Consider the following 6,072-nt stretch of genomic DNA (forward strand, 5'->3'; position numbering starts at 1 on the left):
AAGGCAATTTGGTATTGTCTGGTTTTCAGACCCTTTGCCAACTGAATTCCGTGGCGACGAAGTCGCCGTTCGGGCAAAGGCCTTTGCCGAAGGAAAAAATCCTTTGCATGACAAAACCACCTTAAACTATACTAGTTTTCGACGTTGAGGGGGTTAATATCCTGAACAGCGAAAGATACAGGCAGAGGGTTTGGAAGCCAGACTAAAACTGGCCGCGCAATTGGCCGCGCATTTGGCCCAGTTTGCGTTTACACCAAGAAAAGGCCGGGCTCGGCCGCGGCTCGGCCGCGGCCGAGACCACCTCCAGAGCGAGGCCAAATGCGAGGCCAATTTTGGCCTCGCATTTGGCCTTTTGCGCGTTTACACTGAAGCGGGGCTGGACTCGGCCGCGGCCGAGCCGCGGCCGAGCCTCGCACTGTAAACGGGGTCCTATACATTAAGCTACCATGGAGAGAGTTATGTAGTCACATTTACATAAGTCAGCTCTTCTGCAAAATTATTACACATGCATGAGCAGTGGCCTTGAACTCATGACACTTGATTTTCCTTTTCAGGTATTCAAGCAAGATACAATGATGAAGTTGCGCGCATTCTCCTGATCACGTAAACTAAATATGCAATGCTGAAGGACAGAGTGATTCCTCAACAGAATATGTAAGTTTCATTAATGGATTGATCCGTAATATATGCATTTCAGGTTATTGATTCCTCTAGATTTTCAGCATGTGATATCCGCGAAAATAAAGCTCATTATTACACATGAACGCAGTTTTATCAGTTACTATAACGCAGCCACCGTTCAGTGGGTTGCGGAAAATTTGATAAGACTATAGTGCAATTTTTGATACCATCTATAATCGAGAGATATGTTACTCAAGTGGACCATTGCGATCATTCGTTCTTGCCTTTTCCATTCTACCTCTTCTCAGTTTTTTTTTTTTTTTCCTGAAAACTCCATGATGGATTGTCACTCATACAGGCAGCATCTCTACCCCGCAAGAATCTTCAAATGCCCTGAATAGCCTTTTTTTTTTTGGGGGGGGGGGGGAGGGTAATCTTCTTTTCTTTAACCAGTATTATTAAAGTAAATCAAATCAATGTTATGAATAAGTAGAGGGGGCTATACTTTCACTTTTTTTCGTGTGTGGTAACAGGATTAGAGGTGTCAACCATCCAAATGGGCATCATTACACCCATTGCCATGGCCAGCACCCGGACCATCATCTGTGGCAAGATCAGCAACGGCTGAATGGCTGAGGTCTATAAGTCTTACTCCTTTCCTAACTGTGTAAAATACACGGCAAACTGATGTTAAATTGGCATGTAATATGATGTTGTCTTACTTTGTTATTTTATGTTATGAAGACTTTGAGTTGGTCAAGAAAAATGTGGGAATATGTGAATATGCCCTATGTCATAAATGTATGCAGGCCTACATAAAAGGTGTGTATTTTCATCTCAGCCCAAATTCGCTACATTTTTTTTTCAACATGACTTTACTCAGGCTATTCCACATCTATTCTTTTTTTTTTCAGCTCTAACTTAGTGATGTCTGCATGCTGTCTCCTAATCCCCGTCTGCCTGCAGAGGACATGCTGTATGTCTGTGACAAAGTAAGTGCTGCATTTCTTTTTTTTTTATGGGAGACGGGAATTCCACCTGCTTTGTGACTAGAAATATAAGAGGAATATTTCTTTGCAACATTACTATGCTTTACTTATATGACAAAGAGCTGAAACAAATCTATCCGGCCGGATTTGTTTAGAAACCAATCTATCAAAGCTTAAAGGGATGGTATAGTATTGGTGGAGGTGAGGATTTGGGCTTTTCACTTTTTGTGACATACCAAGAACCTACTTATGAAATAATAGAGAGTATGCCATTCTAAGAGGAATTCTAAAGATTATTTGATGAAAATTGGTTTTGAAATGGATGAGGCATCCAAAAACAAAGTAAAACGCAGCGATCGTGATAAAAAATGGGTCCTACATTTTATCATTATTACTCTGTTTTGGATATCGCAGCCATTTCAAAACCATTTCTCATTATCTCAGCAAAAGATGTTAGAAACCTGAAGTAGATCTCAACAAAAACTATACCAGTATACAATCAATTTGATTTTCCATTTTCTGGTCAATGGTCATAGTTGCAACCCAGCAACAAAACTGCGTATAGTGTAAACGACCTACAGGTGTATTTCCTTCGAAATTTTATTCAGTCATTATTTATTCATGCCAAAATCTCTTTCAGAACCTAGCAGGACTAAATCCCACAATCTTCACTGTGAATGCTGCGCACTAGTGACATCACTATTTGGCTGGATGGTTGTGAAATCTGCCCGAATTCCTGTATGCAATCGTGTCTTCATTCGCTACAATGTTTGCGGCCTTCTGTGCTCTGTGGCTTTGAGTATCCCCGACAAGGCAGAAACTGTACACTCGATGCATTCTTCAGCAGTACATCATATGTACATTGCAAGCCCTGATCTGAACAGGCAACTATCACGAAAAAAAAAAAAAAAAAACTACGAATTTCATTAGCAATATTGTTCAATAGTCTTGATATAGTTTACCAGCCTAAAGTTTTCATGGTGTATACTTTTACAAGGAATTGTCACCAGGGAAATGATGTTGTTCAGGTTGTCCCTCCGTTCGTACATCAGTCTGTAATCGATTATGGCATCGTTGTATCACAAAGGGAAATGAAACGAAAAGTACGAGTGGACAAGTTTATGCAGGGAGATTACTTTAGCAGTTGAACACATCGTGACAAATTGAGGAATATCGGAAAATCCGTTGAAGAGCTATATACGTGTACATATATTTAGATTTTCAGTGCCGCCGTTACGAGATGAGAAAGCTACATCTTTGACGTCAACCATGGAAAATTGTATAAAGAAATGTAAAGAAAATAGGCATAGTTTCACGTTTCTAGCATAACAAAAGGAGCACTTGATTTACTTCTTCCAGAAAGGGGGGGGGGGGGGTAATATTACCCTTAACATTATGGCAACGACAAATAAGTGGAGGCAATTTGTACTTTTCATTTAGAATCAGATTTTATGGAATTCCCTTGATATTTTCTTCATATTAGTTTCCATACATGAAAGTGACACTGAAACTTAAAAAAATGCATAACTTCCACTGGATCATACGATTTTCCACGTTCACGAATGTGTTCTTATGATATTGCTCCAATCCACGGGCACATTTGGGTTTCATTCCCATTTAAGTACTGTTTGAGGTATCCAAATGAAACTTTGCATGTATGTACGATTGGACAAAGTTACTTCTACCACCTTGTGGGTGCCAGCGTTCAAGGTCAAATATTGTAGGTCATTGTCAAATTCTACAATGTCATTTCGTGCTCTTTCTTTGTATCTCACCTGGTAAGCACTGTCGACATAGTATTGTGGTGTTCTTTTAATAACTTTCCACACTTTTGAGCTATATGACCACAAATTCACTCATCAGATCATCTAAAGATGGCTGTCAAGTGTTGATAATGGTGAAGTCCGACTCTGTCAACAGTCAAAAAATTCAATGAGCTTACATTTGAAAATCAGTGTAATCACAAATTCGATATGTGGGCAAGACATCACTTCGCTTTTACCTTGTTATATGGTGAATATTTGTGAAGCTTCCGTTTCTAATTCATACAGCATCAGCATACCTCATGTCTGAGAATAGTGGTAAAGAAGATTAGAGACTTTGGCAACAGCGTGTAAAATTCGCAAAATTTTATTTTGTGCCTTATTTGCTGAACAAACGTCGCAGGAGTACTACAACCTGTTAGGCAATATAGTGGAACAATAACTCTATCATTAGCGTTATAGAATAAATGACAATGATGTAGTTCTGAAGCATACTTTTCATTAGATACTTTTGCAATGACACCATGAATTGAACTAGGTATATAATCATCAATGACTTGTATACTTGAATAACGACAGAATGATTCGATGAGGAAAGTTTTCTGTCACGTCATTAAGGAAGAAGGGAACGTGTCAATATTATGCTATTTGTTCCATAGTTATTTCTGAAGTGGTTAAATGTATTTTCCTAAAACATTTTTCATTTTATATACACCTGTGTTGCATCTAGATGCCTATTCATTGAAAAATGTGGGCAATGTATTCAAAGGTCAAAGATCATACGTTAATGGGCCTAGGGTAACATTTCACTAGTTGTTGTAGTTGTTTTGTTTTGTTTTGTTTTGCTTTGCTTTGTTCTCTTTTTTTTTTTGGGGGGGGGGGAACGGTTCAAAGTGTCCTGAAACCTTGTATAATACATGTATTTAGTTATGTATGATGCCAAACTGTTGCCGTTGCAAATGCAGCCGTTTCAAGGAAATAACATAAGATTATTCTTATACTCCATGATTTGGTAATGCTTAAGTGGTTCATTAGAGTCCATTGAAACCGTGTATAGAACAAAAAGTGGATTTGACAATGGTATACGATATCAGCAATTTACTCTTTGACGGGGTCTATCATCTGATTAATATGTATAAGCGCGGTAGTCCCCTATTCGGAAACTACAAGTTAGATAAGCTGCATTCATTTTGCACGCGACCATGGCGTTATAGCCAAAGGTGATCTGCAAATCCCTGTGTGCCTACAGAGGATTGGAAAACGTAACAACTTTCTTTCTATCATGTCTAAAAACAACGAAACAGAAACTGGTGCATGTATTCTCAGTCACTTTGTTAGTCGTAATGATGATTTGCTCAACTTGTTAAATCCTCTTACATCTTTTTTTTTTTTTGATATGGTGCATACTTTAGAAATGTAAGTAGCATGCTCTTGTTTTTGAGGCTTTGTGTACTGGTAAGAAGCATATCTTATTCTTATAGATTATGTGAATAAGTACGTATTCAAGTACGTTTTGAATAAAATGTATCCAGACAAATGTATATCATAATTTTACCTCTTCCTTCATGCAGATGTATACTCTTGCCTAGAGGGTTTGTTTGATAGATAGTGATAGTGCTCACCTTATTGGAAAGGTAATTGGGTAAATATTTGGTTTTAGTATGTCATTCAAACATAACTATAAATTAACTTCTACATTAACATTTCAAAACTCACAAATTCCACATACACATTTCATGATTCACAGGATCCAAATTACACCAATCCTATTTACTCTGCAGAGTGCAACAACAGCATAAGTTTGATATACTGAGCAAACAGGCTTGCATTAGTTCGCACTATTCAAGGTTTAAAGTAGTAAATTAATCAAATTGTATACCCGGTTATGTGATGCTAAGTATATATTATACCTTATAGATATAATGTTGCAAATATGTGGTGCTTATTTCATCCATAACTTCTGCAAAATTGCTTCTTTAAAGGAGCCAATCAGTGTCACTGCCTGTTCCTCTAGAGACGCAATATTGCCCAGTAATCTCAAGGTGCACTTGAGGTTACTGGGCAACATTGCGCCTCTAAAGGCGTAGACAGTGACACTGACTGGCTCCTTTAAAGAAGCAAATTTGCAGCAGTCATGGATCAAATAAGCACCACATAGGTGCAACATTATACCTATATATATGGCACAAAATCGCACCCTCAAGAGAAGGCTACAATCTTGGAACTTTGGGTGCTTCTTTGCACCCTCACGAAAGGTGTAAAGTTGCACCAAAAGTAGAGGCAAGAAAGGGTGCAAAGTTGCGCCGAAAATTAAAGGGAGAAAGATCGCACCCTCAAGAAAGGTGCAACTCGGCACCAATTAGTGTGGGTGGAAAGATGCACCCTCAAGAAAAGGGTAAAACTTAGCACCACTTAGTGTGGGTGGAAATATGCACCCAAGGGAAGAACTTCACACCCTCAATAAAGAGTGCAATGTTGCACCCTCTATGGCCGTGCAAAGGTGCACCCACAGGGTGCAAAATTATACCATTGCACCATGGTGCAGCTTTTGCACCAATTTCTTGAGGGTGCAAGATAACACCCATAGGGAGCCACCAGTGTGACATCACTTTGCACCCTTAAAAGGTGCAAGAGTGAACCATTTTTTCTTAGTGTGTACAATCAAAAGAGCCAACTTGAAAAAAAAAATAGCTATAAAA

At 38.8% G+C, this 6,072-nt stretch overlaps 1 long non-coding RNA gene across 1 annotated transcript; it reads left to right on the plus strand.

Annotated features, from left to right (window-relative positions):
• The first annotated feature begins 454 nt into the window (after positions 1-454).
• On the plus strand, positions 455-2,388 carry LOC140240821 (uncharacterized). Its single transcript, XR_011902043.1, has 3 exons — positions 455-654; positions 1,536-1,613; positions 2,251-2,388. It is a non-coding gene; the product is annotated as an uncharacterized lncRNA (long non-coding RNA).
• The last annotated feature ends 3,684 nt before the right edge of the window (positions 2,389-6,072 follow it).

This window comes from Diadema setosum, chromosome 17, assembly GCF_964275005.1.
Source record: "Diadema setosum chromosome 17, eeDiaSeto1, whole genome shotgun sequence".
In the NCBI taxonomy this organism is placed as follows: Eukaryota; Metazoa; Echinodermata; class Echinoidea; order Diadematoida; family Diadematidae; genus Diadema; species Diadema setosum.